This window comes from Festucalex cinctus, chromosome 1 (genome assembly GCF_051991245.1).
Source record: "Festucalex cinctus isolate MCC-2025b chromosome 1, RoL_Fcin_1.0, whole genome shotgun sequence".
Classification (NCBI taxonomy): domain Eukaryota; kingdom Metazoa; phylum Chordata; class Actinopteri; order Syngnathiformes; family Syngnathidae; genus Festucalex; species Festucalex cinctus.
This window is the reverse complement of record NC_135411.1, coordinates 59225456-59245859: the sequence shown is the minus strand read 5'-3', so window position 1 is coordinate 59245859 and position 20404 is coordinate 59225456. Positions and strand designations below refer to the sequence as shown.

Sequence of the window (20404 nt, the reverse complement as noted above, 5' to 3'; positions counted from 1 at the left end):
TTCTTGTGGATAAAGTTGTCTATCACTGTCAGCTGCTGCTTCCACCAAGACCCAAATCGAAAACCAGGCTGCTGAACCAGGACTGCTGTGAAACTGTCAAATGAATGTCCTGGGCATAAAATTGTCCACCAGTGCTCCTTGAAACTGATACAATTCATAAATGTTGAACATCAATTCAGTGGAAATTAGGTTTTCGAATATCCTGGAGATAGCATCTACCTTTTCCCATTTTTGTAAGAATTCATGTGCAAAAGTCATGTGAAAACAAAGGTTGAACTATACAATGAAAAGTAAGAGTTGAGCTAGCCAGGAGTCGAACCTAGAATCTTCTGATCCGTAGTCAGACGCGTTATCCATTGCGCCACAAGCCCCTCAAAGGAAAGTGAGCTTCTGTAAGCCTCAGTGGAGGATTGTCATTGTCCCTCGAAGAGGGAAGGCTTTTCTATCAATCGGCAGTAAAAACCTTAAGTTGAGTGCTGAGTCACCTGCCATGACCTGGATTTGAACCAGGGTTGCTGCGACCACAACGCAGAGTACTAACCACTATACGATCACGGCTGCACTTTTGCTCTCTTGTGGATAAAGTTGTCTATCACTGTCAGCTGCCGCTTTCACCAAGACCCAAATCGAGAACCAGGCTGCTGAACCAGGACTGCTGTGAAACTGTCACATGAATGTCCTGGGCATAAAATTGTCCACCAGTGCTCCTTGAAACTGATACAATTCATAAATGTTGGACATCAATTCAGTGGAAAATAGGTTTTCGAACAGCCTAGAGATAGCATCTACCTTTTCCCATTTTTGTAAGAATTCATGTGCAAAAGTCAAGTGAAAACAAAGGTTGAACTATATAATGAAAAGTAAGAGTTAAGCGAGCCAGGAGTCGAACCTAGAATCTTCTTATCCGTAGTCAGATGTGTTATCCATTGCGCCACAAGCCCCTAAAAGGAAAGTGAGCTTCTGTAAGCCTCAGTGGAGGATTGTCATTGTCCCTCGGACAGGGAAGGCTTTTCTATCAATCGGCAGTAAAAATTTTAAGCGGAGTGCTGAGTCATCTGCTGTGACCCAGATTTGAACCAGGGTTGCTGCGACCACAACGCAGAGTACTAACCACTATACGATCACGGCTGCATTTTTGCTCTCTTGTGGGTAAAGTTGTCTATCACTGTCAGCTGCTGCTTCCACCAAGACCCAAATCGAGAACCAGGCTGCTGAACCAGGACTGCTGTGAAACTGTCAAATGAATGTCCTGGGCATAAAATTGTCCACCAGTGCTCCTTGAAACTGATACAATTCATAAATGTTGAACATCAATTCAGTGGAAATTAGGTTTTCGAATATCCTGGAGATAGCATCTACCTTTTCCCATTTTTGTAAGAATTTATGTGCAAAAGTCATGTGAAAACAAAGGTTGAACTATATAATGAAAAGTAAGAGTTGAGTTAGCCAGGAGTCAAACCTAGAATCTTCTGATCCGTAGTCAGACGCGTTATCCATTGCGCCACAAGCCCCTCAAAGGAAAGCGAGCTTCTGTAAGCCTTAGTGGAGGATTGTCATTGTCCCTCGAACCAGGAAGGCTTTTCTATCAATCGGCAGTAAAAACCTAAAGCAGAGTGCTGAGTCATCTGCCGTGACCCGGATTTGAACCAGGGTTGCTGTGACCACAACGCAGAGTACTAACCACTATACGATCACGGCTGCGCTTCTGTTTTCTTGTGGATAAAGTTGTCTATCACTGTCAGCTGCTGCTTCCACCAAGACCCAAATTGAAAACCAGGCTGCTGAACCAGGACTGCTGTGAAACTGTCAAATGAATGTCCTGGGCATAAAATTGTCCACCAGTGCTCCTTGAAACTGATACAATTCATAAATGTTGAACATCAATTCAGTGGAAATTAGGTTTTCGAATATCCTGGAGATAGCATCTATCTTTTCCCATTTTTGTAAGAATTCATGTGAGAAAGTCATGTGAAAACAAAGGTTGAACTATACAATGAAAAGTAAGAGTTGAGCGAGCCAGGAGTCGAACATAGAATCTTCTGATCTGTAGTCAGACACGTTATCCATTGCGCCACAAGCCCCTCAAATGAAAGTGAGCTTCTGTAAGCCTTAGTAGAGGATTGTCATTGTCCCTCGAAGAGGGAAGGCTTTTCTATCAATCGGCAGTAAAAACCTAAAGCAGAGTGCTGAGTCATCTGCCGTGACCCGGATTTGAACCAGGGTTGCTGCGACCACAACGCAGAATACTAACCACTATACGATCACGGCTGCGCTTCTGCTTTCTTGTGGATAAAGTTGTCTATCCCTGTCAGCTGCTGCTTCCACCAAGACCCAAATCGAAAACCAGGCTGCTGAACCAGGACTGCTGTGAAACTGTCAAATGTCCTGGGCATAAAATCGTCCACCAGTGCTCCTTGAAACTGATACAATTCATAAATGTTGAAAATCAATTCAGTGGAAATTAGGTTTTCGAATACCCTGGAGATAGCATCTACCTTTTCCCATTTTTGTAAGAATTCATGTGCAAAAGTCAGGTGAAAACAAAGGTTGAACTATACAATGAAAAGTGAGTTGAGCGAGCCAGGAGTCGAACATAGAATCTTCTGATCTGTAGTCAGACACGTTATCCATTGCGCCACAAGCCCCTCAAATGAAAGTGAGCTTCTGTAAGCCTTAGTGGAGGATTGTCATTGTCCCTCGAACAGGGAAGGCTTTTCTATCAATCGGCAGTAAAAACCTAAAGCAGAGTGCTGAGTCATCTGCCGTGACCCGGATTTGAACCAGGGTTGCTGCGACCACAACGCAGAGTACTAACCACTATACGATCACGGCTGCGCTTTTGCTTTCTTTTGGATAAAGTTGTCTATCACTGTCAGCTGCTGCTTCCACCAAGACCCAAATCGAAAACCAGGCTGCTGAACCAGGACTGCTGTGAAACTGTCAAATGAATGTCCTGGGCATAAAATTGTCACCAGTGCTCCTTGAAACTGATACAATTCATAAATGTTGAACATCAATTCAGTGGAAATTAGGTTTTCGAATATCCTGGAGATAGCATCTACCTTTTCCCATTTTTGTAAGAATTCATGTGCAAAAGTCATGTGAAAACAAAGGTTGAACTATACAATGAAAAGTAAGAGTTGAGCTAGCCAGGAGTCGAACCTAGAATCTTCTGATCCGTAGTCAGACGCGTTATCCATTGCGCCACAAGCCCCTCATAGGAAAGTGAGCTTCTGTAAGCCTCAGTGGAGGATTGTCATTGTCCCTCGAAGAGGGAAGGCTTTTCTATCAATCGGCAGTAAAAACCTTAAGTTGAGTGCTGAGTCACCTGCCATGACCTGGATTTGAACCAGGGTTGCTGCGACCACAACGCAGAGTACTAACCACTATACGATCACGGCTGCACTTTTGCTCTCTTGTGGATAAAGTTGTCTATCACTGTCAGCTGCCGCTTTCACCAAGACCCAAATCGAGAACCAGGCTGCTGAACCAGGACTGCTGTGAAACTGTCACATGAATGTCCTGGGCATAAAATTGTCCACCAGTGCTCCTTGAAACTGATACAATTCATAAATGTTGGACATCAATTCAGTGGAAAATAGGTTTTCGAACAGCCTAGAGATAGCATCTACCTTTTCCCATTTTTGTAAGAATTCATGTGCAAAAGTCAAGTGAAAACAAAGGTTGAACTATATAATGAAAAGTAAGAGTTAAGCGAGCCAGGAGTCGAACCTAGAATCTTCTTATCCGTAGTCAGATGTGTTATCCATTGCGACACAAGCCCCTAAAAGGAAAGTGAGCTTCTGTAAGCCTCAGTGGAGGATTGTCATTGTCCCTCGGACAGGGAAGGCTTTTCTATCAATCGGCAGTAAAAATTTTAAGCGGAGTGCTGAGTCATCTGCTGTGACCCAGATTTGAACCAGGGTTGCTGCGACCACAACGCAGAGTACTAACCACTATACGATCACGGCTGCATTTTTGCTCTCTTGTGGGTAAAGTTGTCTATCACTGTCAGCTGCTGCTTCCACCAAGACCCAAATCGAGAACCAGGCTGCTGAACCAGGACTGCTGTGAAACTGTCAAATGAATGTCCTGGGCATAAAATTGTCCACCAGTGCTCCTTGAAACTGATACAATTCATAAATGTTGAACATCAATTCAGTGGAAATTAGGTTTTCGAATATCCTGGAGATAGCATCTACCTTTTCCCATTTTTGTAAGAATTTATGTGCAAAAGTCATGTGAAAACAAAGGTTGAACTATATAATGAAAAGTAAGAGTTGAGTTAGCCAGGAGTCAAACCTAGAATCTTCTGATCCGTAGTCAGACGCGTTATCCATTGCGCCACAAGCCCCTCAAAGGAAAGCGAGCTTCTGTAAGCCTTAGTGGAGGATTGTCATTGTCCCTCGAACCAGGAAGGCTTTTCTATCAATCGGCAGTAAAAACCTAAAGCAGAGTGCTGAGTCATCTGCCGTGACCCGGATTTGAACCAGGGTTGCTGTGACCACAACGCAGAGTACTAACCACTATACGATCACGGCTGCGCTTCTGTTTTCTTGTGGATAAAGTTGTCTATCACTGTCAGCTGCTGCTTCCACCAAGACCCAAATCGAAAACCAGGCTGCTGAACCAGGACTGCTGTGAAACTGTCAAATGAATGTCCTGGGCATAAAATTGTCCACCAGTGCTCCTTGAAACTGATACAATTCATAAATGTTGAACATCAATTCAGTGGAAATTAGGTTTTCGAATATCCTGGAGATAGCATCTATCTTTTCCCATTTTTGTAAGAATTCATGTGAAAAAGTCATGTGAAAACAAAGGTTGAACTATACAATGAAAAGTAAGAGTTGAGCGAGCCAGGAGTCGAACATAGAATCTTCTGATCTGTAGTCAGACACGTTATCCATTGCGCCACAAGCCCCTCAAATGAAAGTGAGCTTCTGTAAGCCTTAGTGGAGGATTGTCATTGTCCCTCGAAGAGGGAAGGCTTTTCTATCAATCGGCAGTAAAAACCTAAAGCAGAGTGCTGAGTCATCTGCCGTGACCCGGATTTGAACCAGGGTTGCTGCGACCACAACGCAGAATACTAACCACTATACGATCACGGCTGCGCTTCTGCTTTCTTGTGGATAAAGTTGTCTATCCCTGTCAGCTGCTGCTTCCACCAAGACCCAAATCGAAAACCAGGCTGCTGAACCAGGACTGCTGTGAAACTGTCAAATGTCCTGGGCATAAAATCGTCCACCAGTGCTCCTTGAAACTGATACAATTCATAAATGTTGAAAATCAATTCAGTGGAAATTAGGTTTTCGAATACCCTGGAGATAGCATCTACCTTTTCCCATTTTTGTAAGAATTCATGTGCAAAAGTCAGGTGAAAACAAAGGTTGAACTATACAATGAAAAGTGAGTTGAGCGAGCCAGGAGTCGAACATAGAATCTTCTGATCTGTAGTCAGACACGTTATCCATTGCGCCACAAGCCCCTCAAATGAAAGTGAGCTTCTGTAAGCCTTAGTGGAGGATTGTCATTGTCCCTCGAACAGGGAAGGCTTTTCTATCAATCGGCAGTAAAAACCTAAAGCAGAGTGCTGAGTCATCTGCCGTGACCCGGATTTGAACCAGGGTTGCTGCGACCACAACGCAGAGTACTAACCACTATACGATCACGGCTGCGCTTTTGCTTTCTTGTGGATAAAGTTGTCTATCACTGTCAGCTGCTGCTTCCACCAAGACCCAAATCGAAAACCAGGCTGCTGAACCAGGACTGCTGTGAAACTGTCAAATGAATGTCCTGGGCATAAAATTGTCACCAGTGCTCCTTGAAACTGATACAATTCATAAATGTTGAACATCAATTCAGTGGAAATTAGGTTTTCGAATATCCTGGAGATAGCATCTACCTTTTCCCATTTTTGTAAGAATTCATGTGCAAAAGTCATGTGAAAACAAAGGTTGAACTATACAATGAAAAGTAAGAGTTGAGCTAGCCAGGAGTCGAACCTAGAATCTTCTGATCCGTAGTCAGACGCGTTATCCATTGCACCACAAGCCCCTCAAAGGAAAGTGAGCTTCTGTAAGCCTTAGTGGAGGATTGTCATTGTCCCTCGAACAGGGAAGGCTTTTCTATCAATCGGCAGTAAAAACCTAAAGCAGAGTGCTGAGTCATCTGCCGTGTCCCGGATTTGAACCAGGGTTGCTGCGACCACAACGCAGAGTACTAACCACTATACGATTACGGCTGCGCTTCTGCTTTCTTGTGGATGAAGTTGTCTATCACTGTCAGCTGCTGCTTCCACCAAGACCCAAATCGAAAACCAGGCTGCTGAACCAGGACTGCTGTGAAACTGTCTAATGAATGTCCTGGGCATAAAATTGTCCACCAGTGCTCCTTGAAACTGATACAATTCATAAATGTTGAACATCAATTCAGTGGAAATTAGGTTTTCGAATATCCTGGAGATAGCATCTACCTTTTCCCATTTTTGTAAGAATTCATGTGCAAAAGTCATGTGAAAACAAAGGTTGAACTATATAATGAAAAGTAAGAGTTGAGCTAGCCAGGAGTCGAACCTAGAATCTTCTGATCCGTAGTCAGAAGCGTTATCCATTGCGCCACAAGCCCCTCAAAGGAAAGTGAGCTTCTGTAAGCCTTAGTGGAGGATTGTCATTGTCCCTCGAACCGGGAAGGCTTTTCTATCAATCGGCAGTAAAAACCTAAAGCAGAGTGCTGAGTTATCTGCCGTGACCCGGATTTGAACCAGGGTTGCTGCGACCACAACGCAGAGTACTAACCACTATACGATCACGGCTACGCTTCTGTTTTCTTGTGGATAAAGTTGTCTATCACTGTCAGCTGCTGCTTCCACCAAGACCCAAATCGAAAACCAGGCTGCTGAACCAGAACTGCTGTGAAACTGTCAAATGAATGTCCTGGGCATAAAATTGTCCACCAGTGCTCCTTGAAACTGATACAATTCATAAATGTTGAACATCAATTCAGTGGAAATTAGGATTTCGAATATCCTGGAGATAGCATCTATCTTTTCCCATTTTTGTAAGAATTCATGTGCAAAAGTCATGTGAAAACAAAGGTTGAACTATACAATGAAAAGTAAGAGTTGAGCGAGCCAGGAGTCGAACATAGAATAATCTGATCTGTAGTCAGACACGTTATCCATTGCGCCACAAGCCCCTCAAATGAAAGTGAGCTTCTGTAAGCCTTAGTGGAGGATTGTCATTGTCCCTCGAACGGGGAAGGCTTTTCTATCAATCGGCAGTAAAAACTTAAAGCAGAGTGCTGAGTCATCTGCCGTGACCCGGATTTGAACCAGGGTTGCTGCGACCATAACGCAGAGTGCTAACCACTATACGATCACGGCTGCGCTTCTGCTTTCTTGTGGATAAAGTTGTCTATCACTGTCAGCTGCTGCTTCCACCAAGACCCAAATCGAAAACCAGGCTGCTGAACCAGGACTGCTGTGAAACTGTCAAATAAATGTCCTGGGCATGAAATCGTCCACCAGTGCTCCTTGAAACTGATACAATTCATAAATGTTGAACATCAATTCAGTGGAAATTAGGTTTTCGAATATCCTGGAGATAGCATCTACCTTTTCCCATTTTTGTAAGAATTCATGTGCAAAAGTCATGTGAAAACAAAGGTTGAATGAACTATATAATGAAAAGTAAGAGTTGAGCTAGCCAGGAGTCGAACCTAGAATCTTCTGATCCGTAGTCAGACGCGTTATCCATTTCGCCACAAGCCCCTCAAAGGAAAGTGAGCTTCTGTAAGCCTTAGTGGAGGATTGTCATTGTCCCTCGAACCGGGAAGGCTTTTCTATCAATCGGCAGTAAAAACCTAAAGCAGAGTGCTGAGTCATCTGCCGTGACCCGGATTTGAACCAGGGTTGCTGCGACCACAACGCAGAGTACTAACCACTATACGATCACGGCTGCGCTTCTGTTTTCTTGTGGATAAAGTTGTCTATCACTGTCAGCTGCTGCTTCCACCAAGACCCAAATCGAAAACCAGGCTGCTGAACCAGGACTGCTGTGAAACTGTCAAATGAATGTCCTGGGCATAAAATTGTCCACCAGTGCTCCTTGAAACTGATACAATTCATAAATGTTGAACATCAATTCAGTGGAAATTAGGTTTTCGAATATCCTGGAGATAGCATCTATCTTTTCCCATTTTTGTAAGAATTCATGTGCAAAAGTCATGTGAAAACAAAGGTTGAACTATAAAATGAAAAGTAAGAGTTGAGCGAGCCAGGAGTCGAACATAGATTCTTCTGATCCGTAGTCAGACACGTTATCCATTGCGCCACAATGCCCTCTAATGAAAGTGAGCTTCTGTAAGCCTTAGTGGAGGATTGTCATTGTCCCTCGAACGGGGAAGCCTTTTCTATCAATCGGCAGTAAAAACCTAAAGCAGAGTGCTGAGTCATCTGCCGTGACCCGGATTTGAACAAGGGTTGCTGCGACCACAACGCAGAGTACTAACCACTATACGATCACGGCTGCGCTTCTGTTTTCTTGTGGATAAAGTTGTCTATCACTGTCAGCTGCTGCTTCCACCAAGACCCAAATCGAAAACCAGGCTGCTGAACCAGGACTGCTGTGAAACTGTCTAATGAATGTCCTGGGCATAAAATTGTCCACCAGTGCTCCTTGAAACTGATACAATTCATAAATGTTGAACATCAATTCAGTGGAAATTAGGTTTTCGAATATCCTGGAGATAGCATCTATCTTTTCCCATTTTTGTAAGAATTCATGTGCAAAAGTCATGTGAAAACAAAGGTTGAACTATACAATGAAAAGTAAGATTTGAGCGAGCCAGGAGTCGAACATAGAATAATCTGATCTGTAGTCAGACACGTTATCCATTGCGCCACAATCCCCTCAAATGAAAGTGAGCTTCTGTAAGCCTTAGTGGAGGATTGTCATTGTCCCTCGAACGGGGAAGGCTTTTCTATCAATCGGCAGTAAAAACCTAAAGCAGAGTGCTGAGTCATCTGCCGTGACCCGGATTTGAACCAGGGTTGCTGCGACCATAACGCAGAGTGCTAACCACTATACGATCACGGCTGCGCTTCTGCTTTCTTGTGGATAAAGTTGTCTATCACTGTCAGCTGCTGCTTCCACCAAGACCCAAATCGAAAACCAGGCTGCTGAACCAGGACTGCTGTGAAACTGTCAAATAAATGTCCTGGGCATGAAATCGTCCACCAGTGCTCCTTGAAACTGATACAATTCATAAATGTTGAACATCAATTCAGTGGAAATTAGGTTTTCGAATATCCTGGAGATAGCATCTACCTTTTCCCATTTTTGTAAGAATTCATGTGCAAAAGTCATGTGAAAACAAAGGTTGAATGAACTATATAATGAAAAGTAAGAGTTGAGCTAGCCAGGAGTCGAACCTAGAATCTTCTGATCCGTAGTCAGACGCGTTATCCATTTCGCCACAAGCCCCTCAAAGGAAAGTGAGCTTCTGTAAGCCTTAGTGGAGGATTGTCATTGTCCCTCGAACCGGGAAGGCTTTTCTATCAATCGGCAGTAAAAACCTAAAGCAGAGTGCTGAGTCATCTGCCGTGACCCGGATTTGAACCAGGGTTGCTGCGACCACAACGCAGAGTACTAACCACTATACGATCACGGCTGCGCTTCTGTTTTCTTGTGGATAAAGTTGTCTATCACTGTCAGCTGCTGCTTCCACCAAGACCCAAATCGAAAACCAGGCTGCTGAACCAGGACTGCTGTGAAACTGTCAAATGAATGTCCTGGGCATAAAATTGTCCACCAGTGCTCCTTGAAACTGATACAATTCATAAATGTTGAACATCAATTCAGTGGAAATTAGGTTTTCGAATATCCTGGAGATAGCATCTATCTTTTCCCATTTTTGTAAGAATTCATGTGCAAAAGTCATGTGAAAAAAAAGGTTGAACTATAAAATGAAAAGTAAGAGTTGAGCAAGCCAGGAGTCGAACATAGATTCTTCTGATCCGTAGTCAGACACGTTATCCATTGCGCCACAATGCCCTCTAATGAAAGTGAGCTTCTGTAAGCCTTAGTGGAGGATTGTCATTGTCCCTCGAACGGGGAAGGCTTTTCTATCAATCGGCAGTAAAAACCTAAAGCAGAGTGCTGAGTCATCTGCCGTGACCCGGATTTGAACAAGGGTTGCTGCAACCACAACGCAGAGTACTAACCACTATACGATCACGGCTGCGCTTCTGCTTTCTTGTGGATGAAGTTGTCTATCACTGTCAGCTGCTGCTTCCACCAAGACCCAAATCGAAAACCAGGCTGCTGAACCAGGACTGCTGTGAAACTGTCTAATGAATGTCCTGGGCATAAAATTGTCCACCAGTGCTCCTTGAAACTGATACAATTCATAAATGTTGAACATCAATTCAGTGGAAATTAGGTTTTCGAATATCCTGGAGATAGCATCTACCTTTTCCCATTTTTGTAAGAATTCATGTGCAAAAGTCATGTGAAAACAAAGGTTGAACTATATAATGAAAAGTAAGAGTTGAGCTAGCCAGGAGTCGAACCTAGAATCTTCTGATCCGTAGTCAGACGCGTTATCCATTGCGCCACAAGCCCCTCAAAGGAAAGTGAGCTTCTGTAAGCCTTAGTGGAGGATTGTCATTGTCCCTCGAACCGGGAAGGCTTTTCTATCAATCGGCAGTAAAAACCTAAAGCAGAGTGCTGAGTCATCTGCCGTGACCCAGATTTGAACCAGGGTTGCTGCGACCACAACGCAGAGTACTAACCACTACACGATCACGGCTGCGCTGCTGTTTTCTTGTGGATAAAGTTGTCTATCATTGGCAGCTGCTGCTTCCACCAAGACCCAAATCGAAAACCAGGCTGCTGAACCAGGACTGCTGTGAAACTGTCAAATGAATGTCCTGGGCATAAAATTGTCCACCAGTGCTCCTTGAAACTGATACAATTCATAAATGTTGAACATCAATTCAGTGGAAATTTGGTTTTCGAATATCCTGGAGATAGCATCTACCTTTTCCCATTTTTGTAAGAATTCATGTGCAAAAGTCATGTGAAAACAAAGGTTGAACTATACAATGAAAAGTAAGAGTTGAGCTAGCCAGGAGTCGAACCTAGAATCTTCTGATCCGTAGTCAGACGCGTTATCCATTGCGCCACAAGCCCCTCAAAGGAAAGTGAGCTTCTGTAAGCCTTAGTGGAGGATTGTCATTGTCCCTCGAACGGGGAAGGCTTTTCTATCAATCGGCAGTAAAAACCTAAAGCAGAGTGCTGAGTCATCTGCCGTGACCCGGATTTGAACCAGGGTTGCTGCGACCACAACGCAGAGTACTAACCACTATACGATCACGGCTGCGCTTCTGCTTTCTTGTGGATAAAGTTGTCTATCACTGTCAGCTGCTGCTTCCACCAAGACCCAAATCGAAAACCAGGCTGCTGAACCAGGACTGCTGTGAAACTGTCAAATGAATGTCCTGGGCATAAAATTGTCCACCAGTGCTCCTTGAAACTGATACAATTCATAAATGTTGAACATCAATTCAGTGGAAATTAGGTTTTCGAATATCCTGGAGATAGCATCTATCTATTCCCATTTTTGTAAGAATTCATGTGCAAAAGTCATGTGAAAACAAAGGTTGAACTATACAATGAAAAGTAAGAGTTGAGCGAGCCAGGAGTCGAACATAGAATCTTCTGATCTGTAGTCAGACACGTTATCCATTGCGCCAAAAGCCCCTCAAATGAAAGTGAGCTTCTGTAAGCCTTAGTGGAGGATTGTCATTGTCCCTCGAACCGGGAAGGCTTTTCTATCAATCGGCAGTAAAAACCTAAAGCAGAGTGCTGAGTCATCTGCCGTGACCCGGATTTGAACCAGGGTTGCTGCGACCACAACGCAGAGTACTAACCACTATACGATCACGGCTGCGCTTCTGTTTTCTTGTGGATAAAGTTGTCTATCACTGTCAGCTGCTGCTTCCACCAAGACCCAAATCGAAAACCAGGCTGCTGAACCAGGACTGCTGTGAAACTGTCAAATGAATGTCCTGGGCATAAAATTGTCCACCAGTGCTCCTTGAAACTGATACAATTCATAAATGTTGAACATCAATTCAGTGGAAATTAGGTTTTCGAATATCCTGGAGATAGCATCTATCTTTTCCCATTTTTGTAAGAATTCATGTGCAAAAGTCATGTGAAAACAAAGGTTGAACTATAAAATGAAAAGTAAGAGTTGAGCGAGCCAGGAGTCGAACATAGATTCTTCTGATCCGTAGTCAGACACGTTATCCATTGCGCCACAATGCCCTCTAATGAAAGTGAGCTTCTGTAAGCCTTAGTGGAGGATTGTCATTGTCCCTCGAACGGGGAAGCCTTTTCTATCAATCGGCAGTAAAAACCTAAAGCAGAGTGCTGAGTCATCTGCCGTGACCCGGATTTGAACAAGGGTTGCTGCGACCACAACGCAGAGTACTAACCACTATACGATCACGGCTGCGCTTCTGTTTTCTTGTGGATAAAGTTGTCTATCACTGTCAGCTGCTGCTTCCACCAAGACCCAAATCGAAAACCAGGCTGCTGAACCAGGACTGCTGTGAAACTGTCTAATGAATGTCCTGGGCATAAAATTGTCCACCAGTGCTCCTTGAAACTGATACAATTCATAAATGTTGAACATCAATTCAGTGGAAATTAGGTTTTCGAATATCCTGGAGATAGCATCTATCTTTTCCCATTTTTGTAAGAATTCATGTGCAAAAGTCATGTGAAAACAAAGGTTGAACTATACAATGAAAAGTAAGATTTGAGCGAGCCAGGAGTCGAACATAGAATAATCTGATCTGTAGTCAGACACGTTATCCATTGCGCCACAATCCCCTCAAATGAAAGTGAGCTTCTGTAAGCCTTAGTGGAGGATTGTCATTGTCCCTCGAACGGGGAAGGCTTTTCTATCAATCGGCAGTAAAAACCTAAAGCAGAGTGCTGAGTCATCTGCCGTGACCCGGATTTGAACCAGGGTTGCTGCGACCATAACGCAGAGTGCTAACCACTATACGATCACGGCTGCGCTTCTGCTTTCTTGTGGATAAAGTTGTCTATCACTGTCAGCTGCTGCTTCCACCAAGACCCAAATCGAAAACCAGGCTGCTGAACCAGGACTGCTGTGAAACTGTCAAATAAATGTCCTGGGCATGAAATCGTCCACCAGTGCTCCTTGAAACTGATACAATTCATAAATGTTGAACATCAATTCAGTGGAAATTAGGTTTTCGAATATCCTGGAGATAGCATCTACCTTTTCCCATTTTTGTAAGAATTCATGTGCAAAAGTCATGTGAAAACAAAGGTTGAATGAACTATATAATGAAAAGTAAGAGTTGAGCTAGCCAGGAGTCGAACCTAGAATCTTCTGATCCGTAGTCAGACGCGTTATCCATTTCGCCACAAGCCCCTCAAAGGAAAGTGAGCTTCTGTAAGCCTTAGTGGAGGATTGTCATTGTCCCTCGAACCGGGAAGGCTTTTCTATCAATCGGCAGTAAAAACCTAAAGCAGAGTGCTGAGTCATCTGCCGTGACCCGGATTTGAACCAGGGTTGCTGCGACCACAACGCAGAGTACTAACCACTATACGATCACGGCTGCGCTTCTGTTTTCTTGTGGATAAAGTTGTCTATCACTGTCAGCTGCTGCTTCCACCAAGACCCAAATCGAAAACCAGGCTGCTGAACCAGGACTGCTGTGAAACTGTCAAATGAATGTCCTGGGCATAAAATTGTCCACCAGTGCTCCTTGAAACTGATACAATTCATAAATGTTGAACATCAATTCAGTGGAAATTAGGTTTTCGAATATCCTGGAGATAGCATCTATCTTTTCCCATTTTTGTAAGAATTCATGTGCAAAAGTCATGTGAAAAAAAAGGTTGAACTATAAAATGAAAAGTAAGAGTTGAGCAAGCCAGGAGTCGAACATAGATTCTTCTGATCCGTAGTCAGACACGTTATCCATTGCGCCACAATGCCCTCTAATGAAAGTGAGCTTCTGTAAGCCTTAGTGGAGGATTGTCATTGTCCCTCGAACGGGGAAGGCTTTTCTATCAATCGGCAGTAAAAACCTAAAGCAGAGTGCTGAGTCATCTGCCGTGACCCGGATTTGAACAAGGGTTGCTGCAACCACAACGCAGAGTACTAACCACTATACGATCACGGCTGCGCTTCTGCTTTCTTGTGGATGAAGTTGTCTATCACTGTCAGCTGCTGCTTCCACCAAGACCCAAATCGAAAACCAGGCTGCTGAACCAGGACTGCTGTGAAACTGTCTAATGAATGTCCTGGGCATAAAATTGTCCACCAGTGCTCCTTGAAACTGATACAATTCATAAATGTTGAACATCAATTCAGTGGAAATTAGGTTTTCGAATATCCTGGAGATAGCATCTACCTTTTCCCATTTTTGTAAGAATTCATGTGCAAAAGTCATGTGAAAACAAAGGTTGAACTATATAATGAAAAGTAAGAGTTGAGCTAGCCAGGAGTCGAACCTAGAATCTTCTGATCCGTAGTCAGACGCGTTATCCATTGCGCCACAAGCCCCTCAAAGGAAAGTGAGCTTCTGTAAGCCTTAGTGGAGGATTGTCATTGTCCCTCGAACCGGGAAGGCTTTTCTATCAATCGGCAGTAAAAACCTAAAGCAGAGTGCTGAGTCATCTGCCGTGACCCAGATTTGAACCAGGGTTGCTGCGACCACAACGCAGAGTACTAACCACTACACGATCACGGCTGCGCTGCTGTTTTCTTGTGGATAAAGTTGTCTATCATTGGCAGCTGCTGCTTCCACCAAGACCCAAATCGAAAACCAGGCTGCTGAACCAGGACTGCTGTGAAACTGTCAAATGAATGTCCTGGGCATAAAATTGTCCACCAGTGCTCCTTGAAACTGATACAATTCATAAATGTTGAACATCAATTCAGTGGAAATTTGGTTTTCGAATATCCTGGAGATAGCATCTACCTTTTCCCATTTTTGTAAGAATTCATGTGCAAAAGTCATGTGAAAACAAAGGTTGAACTATACAATGAAAAGTAAGAGTTGAGCTAGCCAGGAGTCGAACCTAGAATCTTCTGATCCGTAGTCAGACGCGTTATCCATTGCGCCACAAGCCCCTCAAAGGAAAGTGAGCTTCTGTAAGCCTTAGTGGAGGATTGTCATTGTCCCTCGAACGGGGAAGGCTTTTCTATCAATCGGCAGTAAAAACCTAAAGCAGAGTGCTGAGTCATCTGCCGTGACCCGGATTTGAACCAGGGTTGCTGCGACCACAACGCAGAGTACTAACCACTATACGATCACGGCTGCGCTTCTGCTTTCTTGTGGATAAAGTTGTCTATCACTGTCAGCTGCTGCTTCCACCAAGACCCAAATCGAAAACCAGGCTGCTGAACCAGGACTGCTGTGAAACTGTCAAATGAATGTCCTGGGCATAAAATTGTCCACCAGTGCTCCTTGAAACTGATACAATTCATAAATGTTGAACATCAATTCAGTGGAAATTAGGTTTTCGAATATCCTGGAGATAGCATCTATCTATTCCCATTTTTGTAAGAATTCATGTGCAAAAGTCATGTGAAAACAAAGGTTGAACTATACAATGAAAAGTAAGAGTTGAGCGAGCCAGGAGTCGAACATAGAATCTTCTGATCTGTAGTCAGACACGTTATCCATTGCGCCAAAAGCCCCTCAAATGAAAGTGAGCTTCTGTAAGCCTTAGTGGAGGATTGTCATTGTCCCTCGAAGAGGGAAGGCTTTTCTATCAATCGGCAGTAAAAACCTAAAGCGGAGTGCTGAGTCATCTGCCGTGACCCGGATTTGAACCAGGGTTGCTGCGACCACAACGCAGAATACTCACCACTATACGATCACGGCTGCGCTTCTGCTTTCTTGTGGATAAAGTTGTCTATCCCTGTCAGCTGCTTCTTCCACCAAGACCCAAATCGAAAACCAGGCTGCTGAACCAGGACTGCTGTGAAACTGTCAAATGTCCTGGGCATAAAATCGTCCACCAGTGCTCCTTGAAACTGATACAATTCATAAATGTTGAACATCAATTCAGTGGAAATTAGGTTTTCGAATATCCTGGAGATAGCATCTACCTTTTCCCATTTTTGTAAGAATTCATGTGCAAAAGTCAGGTGAAAACAAAGGTTGAACTATACAATGAAAAATGAGTTGAGCGAGCCAGGAGTCGAACATAGAATCTTCTGATCTGTAGTCAGACACGTTATCCATTGCGCCACAAGCCCCTCAAATGAAAGTGAGCTTCTGTAAGCCTTAGTGGAGGATTGTCATTGTCCCTCGAACAGGGAAGGCTTTTCTATCAATCGGCAGTAAAAACCTAAAGCAGAGTGCTGAGTCATCTGCCGTGACCCGGATTTGAACCAGGGTTGCTGCGACCACAACGCAGAGTACTAACCACTATACGATCACGGCTGCGCTTTTGCTTTCTTGTGGATAAAGTTGTCTATCACTGTCAGCTGCTGCTTCCACCAAGACCCAAATCGAAAACCAGGCTGCTGAACCAGGACTGCTGTGAAACTGTCAAATGAATGTCCTGGGCATAAAATTGTCACCAGTGCTCCTTGAAACTGATACAATTCATAAATGTTGAACATCAATTCAGTGGAAATTAGGTTTTCGAATATCCTGGAGATAGCATCTACCTTTTCCCATTTTTGTAAGAATTCATGTGCAAAAGTCATGTGAAAACAAAGGTTGAACTATACAATGAAAAGTAAGAGTTGAGCTAGCCAGGAGTCGAACCTAGAATCTTCTGATCCATAGTCAGACGCGTTATCCATTGCGCCACAAGCCCCTCAAAGGAAAGTGAGCTTCTGTAAGCCTTAGTGGAGGATTGTCATTGTCCCTCGAACGGAAGGCTTTTCTATCAATCGGCAGAAAAAACCTAAAGCAGAGTGCTGAGTCATCTGCCGTGACCCGGATTTGAACCAGGGTTGCTGCGACCACAACGCAGAGTACTAACCACTATACGATTACGGCTGCGCTTCTGCTTTCTTGTGGATGAAGTTGTCTATCACTGTCAGCTGCTGCTTCCACCAAGACCCAAATCGAAAACCAGGCTGCTGAACCAGGACTGCTGTGAAACTGTCTAATGAATGTCCTGGGCATAAAATTGTCCACCAGTGCTCCTTGAAACTGATACAATTCATAAATGTTGAACATCAATTCAGTGGAAATTAGGTTTTCGAATATCCTGGAGATAGCATCTATCTTTTCCCATTTTTGTAAGAATTCATGTGAAAAAGTCATGTGAAAACAAAGGTTGAACTATACAATGAAAAGTAAGAGTTGAGCTAGCCAGGAGTCGAACCTAGAATCTTCTGATCCGTAGTCAGACGCGTTATCCATTGCGCCACAAGCCCCTCAAAGGAAAGTGAGCTTCTGTAAGCCTTAGTGGAGGATTGTCATTGTCCCTCGAACGGGGAAGGCTTTTCTATCAATCGGCAGTAAAAACCTAAAGCAGAGTGCTGAGTCATCTGCCGTGACCCGGATTTGAACCAGGGTTGCTGCGACCACAACGCAGAGTACTAACCACTATACGATCACGGCTGCGCTTCTGCTTTCTTGTGGATAAAGTTGTCTATCACTGTCAGCTGCTGCTTCCACCAAGACCCAAATCGAAAACCAGGCTGCTGAACCAGGACTGCTGTGAAACTGTCAAATGAATGTCCTGGGCATAAAATTGTCCACCAGTGCTCCTTGAAACTGATACAATTCATAAATGTTGAACATCAATTCAGTGGAAATTAGGTTTTCGAATATCCTGGAGATAGCATCTATCTATTCCCATTTTTGTAAGAATTCATGTGCAAAAGTCATGTGAAAACAAAGGTTGAACTATACAATGAAAAGTAAGAGTTGAGCGAGCCAGGAGTCGAACATAGAATCTTCTGATCTGTAGTCAGACACGTTATCCATTGCGCCAAAAGCCCCTCAAATGAAAGTGAGCTTCTGTAAGCCTTAGTGGAGGATTGTCATTGTCCCTCGAAGAGGGAAGGCTTTTCTATCAATCGGCAGTAAAAACCTAAAGCGGAGTGCTGAGTCATCTGCCGTGACCCGGATTTGAACCAGGGTTGCTGCGACCACAACGCAGAATACTCACCACTATACGATCACGGCTGCGCTTCTGCTTTCTTGTGGATAAAGTTGTCTATCCCTGTCAGCTGCTTCTTCCACCAAGACCCAAATCGAAAACCAGGCTGCTGAACCAGGACTGCTGTGAAACTGTCAAATGAATGTCCTGGGCATAAAATTGTCCACCAGTGCTCCTTGAAACTGATACAATTCATAAATGTTGAACATCAATTCAGTGGAAATTAGGTTTTCGAATATCCTGGAGATAGCATCTACCTTTTCCCATTTTTGTAAGAATTCATGTGCAAAAGTCAGGTGAAAACAAAGGTTGAACTATACAATGAAAAATGAGTTGAGCGAGCCAGGAGTCGAACATAGAATCTTCTGATCTGTAGTCAGACACGTTATCCATTGCGCCACAAGCCCCTCAAATGAAAGTGAGCTTCTGTAAGCCTTAGTGGAGGATTGTCATTGTCCCTCGAACAGGGAAGGCTTTTCTATCAATCGGCAGTAAAAACCTAAAGCAGAGTGCTGAGTCATCTGCCGTGACCCGGATTTGAACCAGGGTTGCTGCGACCACAACGCAGAGTACTAACCACTATACGATCACGGCTGCGCTTTTGCTTTCTTGTGGATAAAGTTGTCTATCACTGTCAGCTGCTGCTTCCACCAAGACCCAAATCGAAAACCAGGCTGCTGAACCAGGACTGCTGTGAAACTGTCAAATGAATGTCCTGGGCATAAAATTGTCACCAGTGCTCCTTGAAACTGATACAATTCATAAATGTTGAACATCAATTCAGTGGAAATTAGGTTTTCGAATATCCTGGAGATAGCATCTACCTTTTCCCATTTTTGTAAGAATTCATGTGCAAAAGTCATGTGAAAACAAAGGTTGAACTATATAATGAAAAGTAAGAGTTGAGCTAGCCAGGAGTCGAACCTAGAATCTTCTGATCCGTAGTCAGAAGCGTTATCCATTGCGCCACAAGCCCCTCAAAGGAAAGTGAGCTTCTGTAAGCCTTAGTGGAGGATTGTCATTGTCCCTCGAACCGGGAAGGCTTTTCTATCAATCGGCAGTAAAAACCTAAAGCAGAGTGCTGAGTCATCTGCCGTGACCCGGATTTGAACAAGGGTTGCTGCAACCACAACGCAGAGTACTAACCACTATACGATCACGGCTGCGCTTCTGCTTTCTTGTGGATGAAGTTGTCTATCACTGTCAGCTGCTGCTTCCACCAAGACCCAAATCGAAAACCAGGCTGCTGAACCAGGACTGCTGTGAAACTGTCTAATGAATGTCCTGGGCATAAAATTGTCCACCAGTGCTCCTTGAAACTGATACAATTCATAAATGTTGAACATCAATTCAGTGGAAATTAGGTTTTCGAATATCCTGGAGATAGCATCTACCTTTTCCCATTTTTGTAAGAATTCATGTGCAAAAGTCATGTGAAAACAAAGGTTGAACTATATAATGAAAAGTAAGAGTTGAGCTAGCCAGGAGTCGAACCTAGAATCTTCTGATCCGTAGTCAGACGCGTTATCCATTGCGCCACAAGCCCCTCAAAGGAAAGTGAGCTTCTGTAAGCCTTAGTGGAGGATTGTCATTGTCCCTCGAACCGGGAAGGCTTTTCTATCAATCGGCAGTAAAAACCTAAAGCAGAGTGCTGAGTCATCTGCCGTGACCCAGATTTGAACCAGGGTTGCTGCGACCACAACGCAGAGTACTAACCACTACACGATCACGGCTGCGCTGCTGTTTTCTTGTGGATAAAGTTGTCTATCATTGGCAGCTGCTGCTTCCACCAAGACCCAAATCGAAAACCAGGCTGCTGAACCAGGACTGCTGTGAAACTGTCAAATGAATGTCCTGGGCATAAAATTGTCCACCAGTGCTCCTTGAAACTGATACAATTCATAAATGTTGAACATCAATTCAGTGGAAATTAGGTTTTCGAATATCCTGGAGATAGCATCTACCTTTTCCCATTTTTGTAAGAATTCATGTGCAAAAGTCATGTGAAAACAAAGGTTGAACTATACAATGAAAAGTAAGAGTTGAGCTAGCCAGGAGTCGAACCTAGAATCTTCTGATCCGTAGTCAGACGCGTTATCCATTGCGCCACAAGCCCCTCAAAGGAAAGTGAGCTTCTGTAAGCCTTAGTGGAGGATTGTCATTGTCCCTCGAACAGGGAAGGCTTTTCTATCAATCGGCAGTAAAAACCTAAA

At 43.8% G+C, this 20404-nt stretch overlaps 37 non-coding genes across 37 annotated transcripts; all 37 read right to left on the bottom strand.

Annotated features, from left to right (window-relative positions):
* Positions 1-298: 298 nt before the first annotated feature.
* trnar-acg (transfer RNA arginine (anticodon ACG)) lies at positions 299-371 on the bottom strand. Its single transcript has one exon. It is a non-coding gene; the product is annotated as a tRNA-Arg (tRNA).
* A 115-nt stretch (positions 372-486) lies between these two features.
* trnah-gug (transfer RNA histidin (anticodon GUG)) lies at positions 487-558 on the bottom strand. Its single transcript has one exon. It is a non-coding gene; the product is annotated as a tRNA-His (tRNA).
* A 1638-nt stretch (positions 559-2196) lies between these two features.
* Positions 2197-2268, bottom strand: trnah-gug (transfer RNA histidin (anticodon GUG)). Its single transcript has one exon. It is a non-coding gene; the product is annotated as a tRNA-His (tRNA).
* A 492-nt stretch (positions 2269-2760) lies between these two features.
* trnah-gug (transfer RNA histidin (anticodon GUG)) lies at positions 2761-2832 on the bottom strand. Its single transcript has one exon. It is a non-coding gene; the product is annotated as a tRNA-His (tRNA).
* Positions 2833-3141: 309 nt separating this feature from the next.
* Positions 3142-3214, bottom strand: trnar-acg (transfer RNA arginine (anticodon ACG)). The gene has a single exon. It is a non-coding gene; the product is annotated as a tRNA-Arg (tRNA).
* Positions 3215-3329: 115 nt separating this feature from the next.
* On the bottom strand, positions 3330-3401 carry trnah-gug (transfer RNA histidin (anticodon GUG)). The gene has a single exon. It is a non-coding gene; the product is annotated as a tRNA-His (tRNA).
* A 1638-nt stretch (positions 3402-5039) lies between these two features.
* On the bottom strand, positions 5040-5111 carry trnah-gug (transfer RNA histidin (anticodon GUG)). Its single transcript has one exon. It is a non-coding gene; the product is annotated as a tRNA-His (tRNA).
* A 492-nt stretch (positions 5112-5603) lies between these two features.
* On the bottom strand, positions 5604-5675 carry trnah-gug (transfer RNA histidin (anticodon GUG)). Its single transcript has one exon. It is a non-coding gene; the product is annotated as a tRNA-His (tRNA).
* Positions 5676-5984: 309 nt separating this feature from the next.
* On the bottom strand, positions 5985-6057 carry trnar-acg (transfer RNA arginine (anticodon ACG)). Its single transcript has one exon. It is a non-coding gene; the product is annotated as a tRNA-Arg (tRNA).
* Positions 6058-6554: 497 nt separating this feature from the next.
* On the bottom strand, positions 6555-6627 carry trnar-acg (transfer RNA arginine (anticodon ACG)). The gene has a single exon. It is a non-coding gene; the product is annotated as a tRNA-Arg (tRNA).
* A 115-nt stretch (positions 6628-6742) lies between these two features.
* On the bottom strand, positions 6743-6814 carry trnah-gug (transfer RNA histidin (anticodon GUG)). Its single transcript has one exon. It is a non-coding gene; the product is annotated as a tRNA-His (tRNA).
* Positions 6815-7312: 498 nt separating this feature from the next.
* Positions 7313-7384, bottom strand: trnah-aug (transfer RNA histidin (anticodon AUG)). The gene has a single exon. It is a non-coding gene; the product is annotated as a tRNA-His (tRNA).
* A 314-nt stretch (positions 7385-7698) lies between these two features.
* On the bottom strand, positions 7699-7771 carry trnar-acg (transfer RNA arginine (anticodon ACG)). The gene has a single exon. It is a non-coding gene; the product is annotated as a tRNA-Arg (tRNA).
* A 115-nt stretch (positions 7772-7886) lies between these two features.
* On the bottom strand, positions 7887-7958 carry trnah-gug (transfer RNA histidin (anticodon GUG)). Its single transcript has one exon. It is a non-coding gene; the product is annotated as a tRNA-His (tRNA).
* A 1068-nt stretch (positions 7959-9026) lies between these two features.
* Positions 9027-9098, bottom strand: trnah-aug (transfer RNA histidin (anticodon AUG)). Its single transcript has one exon. It is a non-coding gene; the product is annotated as a tRNA-His (tRNA).
* A 314-nt stretch (positions 9099-9412) lies between these two features.
* Positions 9413-9485, bottom strand: trnar-acg (transfer RNA arginine (anticodon ACG)). The gene has a single exon. It is a non-coding gene; the product is annotated as a tRNA-Arg (tRNA).
* Positions 9486-9600: 115 nt separating this feature from the next.
* On the bottom strand, positions 9601-9672 carry trnah-gug (transfer RNA histidin (anticodon GUG)). The gene has a single exon. It is a non-coding gene; the product is annotated as a tRNA-His (tRNA).
* An 880-nt stretch (positions 9673-10552) lies between these two features.
* Positions 10553-10625, bottom strand: trnar-acg (transfer RNA arginine (anticodon ACG)). Its single transcript has one exon. It is a non-coding gene; the product is annotated as a tRNA-Arg (tRNA).
* A 497-nt stretch (positions 10626-11122) lies between these two features.
* trnar-acg (transfer RNA arginine (anticodon ACG)) lies at positions 11123-11195 on the bottom strand. Its single transcript has one exon. It is a non-coding gene; the product is annotated as a tRNA-Arg (tRNA).
* Positions 11196-11310: 115 nt separating this feature from the next.
* Positions 11311-11382, bottom strand: trnah-gug (transfer RNA histidin (anticodon GUG)). The gene has a single exon. It is a non-coding gene; the product is annotated as a tRNA-His (tRNA).
* Positions 11383-11880: 498 nt separating this feature from the next.
* On the bottom strand, positions 11881-11952 carry trnah-gug (transfer RNA histidin (anticodon GUG)). Its single transcript has one exon. It is a non-coding gene; the product is annotated as a tRNA-His (tRNA).
* A 1068-nt stretch (positions 11953-13020) lies between these two features.
* Positions 13021-13092, bottom strand: trnah-aug (transfer RNA histidin (anticodon AUG)). Its single transcript has one exon. It is a non-coding gene; the product is annotated as a tRNA-His (tRNA).
* A 314-nt stretch (positions 13093-13406) lies between these two features.
* On the bottom strand, positions 13407-13479 carry trnar-acg (transfer RNA arginine (anticodon ACG)). The gene has a single exon. It is a non-coding gene; the product is annotated as a tRNA-Arg (tRNA).
* A 115-nt stretch (positions 13480-13594) lies between these two features.
* trnah-gug (transfer RNA histidin (anticodon GUG)) lies at positions 13595-13666 on the bottom strand. Its single transcript has one exon. It is a non-coding gene; the product is annotated as a tRNA-His (tRNA).
* An 880-nt stretch (positions 13667-14546) lies between these two features.
* On the bottom strand, positions 14547-14619 carry trnar-acg (transfer RNA arginine (anticodon ACG)). Its single transcript has one exon. It is a non-coding gene; the product is annotated as a tRNA-Arg (tRNA).
* Positions 14620-15116: 497 nt separating this feature from the next.
* trnar-acg (transfer RNA arginine (anticodon ACG)) lies at positions 15117-15189 on the bottom strand. Its single transcript has one exon. It is a non-coding gene; the product is annotated as a tRNA-Arg (tRNA).
* A 115-nt stretch (positions 15190-15304) lies between these two features.
* trnah-gug (transfer RNA histidin (anticodon GUG)) lies at positions 15305-15376 on the bottom strand. Its single transcript has one exon. It is a non-coding gene; the product is annotated as a tRNA-His (tRNA).
* Positions 15377-15874: 498 nt separating this feature from the next.
* On the bottom strand, positions 15875-15946 carry trnah-gug (transfer RNA histidin (anticodon GUG)). Its single transcript has one exon. It is a non-coding gene; the product is annotated as a tRNA-His (tRNA).
* Positions 15947-16438: 492 nt separating this feature from the next.
* On the bottom strand, positions 16439-16510 carry trnah-gug (transfer RNA histidin (anticodon GUG)). Its single transcript has one exon. It is a non-coding gene; the product is annotated as a tRNA-His (tRNA).
* Positions 16511-16819: 309 nt separating this feature from the next.
* On the bottom strand, positions 16820-16892 carry trnah-aug (transfer RNA histidin (anticodon AUG)). The gene has a single exon. It is a non-coding gene; the product is annotated as a tRNA-His (tRNA).
* A 495-nt stretch (positions 16893-17387) lies between these two features.
* trnar-acg (transfer RNA arginine (anticodon ACG)) lies at positions 17388-17460 on the bottom strand. Its single transcript has one exon. It is a non-coding gene; the product is annotated as a tRNA-Arg (tRNA).
* A 115-nt stretch (positions 17461-17575) lies between these two features.
* Positions 17576-17647, bottom strand: trnah-gug (transfer RNA histidin (anticodon GUG)). The gene has a single exon. It is a non-coding gene; the product is annotated as a tRNA-His (tRNA).
* A 498-nt stretch (positions 17648-18145) lies between these two features.
* Positions 18146-18217, bottom strand: trnah-gug (transfer RNA histidin (anticodon GUG)). The gene has a single exon. It is a non-coding gene; the product is annotated as a tRNA-His (tRNA).
* Positions 18218-18713: 496 nt separating this feature from the next.
* On the bottom strand, positions 18714-18785 carry trnah-gug (transfer RNA histidin (anticodon GUG)). The gene has a single exon. It is a non-coding gene; the product is annotated as a tRNA-His (tRNA).
* Positions 18786-19094: 309 nt separating this feature from the next.
* On the bottom strand, positions 19095-19167 carry trnar-acg (transfer RNA arginine (anticodon ACG)). Its single transcript has one exon. It is a non-coding gene; the product is annotated as a tRNA-Arg (tRNA).
* Positions 19168-19664: 497 nt separating this feature from the next.
* On the bottom strand, positions 19665-19737 carry trnar-acg (transfer RNA arginine (anticodon ACG)). The gene has a single exon. It is a non-coding gene; the product is annotated as a tRNA-Arg (tRNA).
* A 497-nt stretch (positions 19738-20234) lies between these two features.
* On the bottom strand, positions 20235-20307 carry trnar-acg (transfer RNA arginine (anticodon ACG)). The gene has a single exon. It is a non-coding gene; the product is annotated as a tRNA-Arg (tRNA).
* Positions 20308-20404: the final 97 nt, after the last annotated feature.